Raw genomic sequence first — 2,430 nt, 5'->3', positions numbered from 1 at the left:
CCAGCTAAAATGCAGGGCCATATCTGACCTTCTTCAGCTTCACTTAAATGCATAGAGCAGTGCCTTACCCATTTGTGTGAGCATGGTACCCTGCATTCAGATTTCCTTCCTCCCAAGCTCTTGCAGAGTGGCAAAGTGATGTGTGCTCCTGTGCTGATTCAGAGGCTGCAGGTGCTTTGACAGAAAAACTGGGAGGCAGAAGGGTTTGAACTCCTATAGCTACGTCTGAGGCTCTCCTGAGCTCCAGCACTTACCCAGCTGAAGCTGGTACTGTGAACAAGACCAAGCCACTTTCCATGGAAATCTACATTTGGATCCAAATTCTTTTGTGTCATTACAAGTTATCTCACCCTCCCAGAGCTTTGGGAGAGCCCTTGCAGCCCAGTCCCCCTGAAAGCTGTAAAGAAAAGACATGAGGCTCCCAGTGCAGAGCCAATCCCCATCAGAGAACCACAGACCTACCAAGCCACACAGGAAACAACCCTTGCTGCCTTTTCATTGTCAGTAACATCCTGTATCACTCTAGGATTATTCCACAAGATGGCCTGGATGAAAGCAGTCCCAGTCTGTACCATCTGAGGTGAGCACTGCTAACAGGACATGTGCAGCTCGTGGCATCTGGTTTTTGTTAAGTGAGTAGTAAAAATTCCCTGGGCTCCTTGACTCTCCAGGCCTTGATGCAGAGCTGCAGGGCTGAATTTGCAGGACTGAAAGGGACCCCTTTCTTGATTTATTCCCCCACCTTCTCTGCAAAGCCGCAGATGCCCAGCTTTTCCTCTTCCCCTTATTTAACCATGAACTTTCCTGTGGAAAAACCAGAGCTTTTTCATACGGCGGTGAATGGGCCTTTATTTTGTACAGAAACTGCAGCCAACACAAGAAGAAGTCAGGAATGTGGCTAAGAAAGCAATAATGTGTGAGCAATCAAATACAGGGAAACACTCAAGTCCAAACATAATTACAGGGGCAGGAAACTTTCCTCCTTATTTTGTGCTCAAGCCCCGTCTGGGACTGCCAGCATCAACAGGGTCCTCTGAACCAGAGTGAGTGCTCCACCAGCCCCATGCGAGCTTGCTGCAGCTGGGATTTGCAAATGAGGGCTCAAGACACCCATTTTCAGCTTTCTCTCCATATCTCTCCCCTCATCATCTTGCCGTGCATCTCCAGAGTCATGGAAGCTCATCAATTCCTCCTGCACTCCCCTCTCCTGTATATTCTGCCCTGTCCTTTTACTCTGATGCTTTATCAAAGCAATCACAGCCAGAAATTAAGTTGTGTGTTGGGTTTTTTACCTTTTGACACTCCCCAAGCTAAAACACATGGCCACCAGCATGTAGATGCTGTGTTCTGTGGTGTAATTTTATTGAGATTTATTTAGGCTAGTTCCCATTCCTTCCCCGGTGGTGAGGACAGGGCCATCAGACCAGAGAGAGAAAGGTGAGGAGCAAAATGCATGGGGGGTTGTGATGTTCTCCAGCAGGTAGGAACATTTCTTTTGTCTGTAGCATTTGTGGCCCTCTGTTACAAGTTGAGGATACAGACATTTCCTCACGAATAGGGGAGGGAGGGGACATGTTGAGGTTCCAAGGTCGATGGTGTGTCTTGGTTTTGGTGGAATAATTAATTTCCTTCTCACTAGTGACTTGGATTCAGCTGAGAATAATGCTGATAACACACTGATGTTTCAGCTGCTGCTCAGCAGTGTTTACCCTAACTCAAGCACTGCTCAGTTTCCCATGCTCTGCCAGGGAGCACAAGAAAGCAGGAGGGGGCACGGCCAGGAGAGCTGACCCAAACTGCCCAGAGGGATATCCCATGCCATGGAACACCATGCCCAGTGCACAAACTGGGGGGGATTGGCTGATCACTGCTGGGAAACTGCTGGGCATCTCTCAGTGGGTGGTGAGCAATGATGCTGTCTATCACATGCCTTTCTTGGGTTTTTTTGTCTATCTTTCTCTTCTTCATTGTCATTGTTATAACTAGTAGCAGTGTATTTTATGTTGTTTCAATTACTAAACCATTCTTATCTCAGCCCACAAGTATTACATTCTTTTGCCATTGCCTTCCCCACCGGGGGTGGGCAGGGGGCAGTGCATGGCACTTTGTCTCTGGGGTTTTTTTGATCACAACATGTTAAAAAATGGTGATAAGACCAGCATCAAAGCTGGTGCTTGGAGAAGTCTAGACACATGGAAGCCTGAGGAGCTGGGGTGGGGTGGGTTCTCCGACACCAGCTCCGTGCCTGACTCACTGCCTGACCCCAAGCAAATCCTTCACCTTTCCACACCCCAGCTTTTCCGTCAGTAAATTCGAGAGTGATATCAGATTCCCTTCTCGGGGCGTTGTGAGGGTGAATCACTGCAGCCCAAGATCCAGTGACTTAAAATGAGCAATAGGGAGTTATGCAATTGCTTTCCCAACAGGCAG

Source organism: Geospiza fortis, unplaced genomic scaffold, assembly GCF_000277835.1.
Source record: "Geospiza fortis unplaced genomic scaffold, GeoFor_1.0 scaffold49, whole genome shotgun sequence".
Taxonomy (NCBI): Eukaryota; Metazoa; Chordata; class Aves; order Passeriformes; family Thraupidae; genus Geospiza; species Geospiza fortis.
This window is presented reverse-complemented; position numbering follows the sequence as displayed.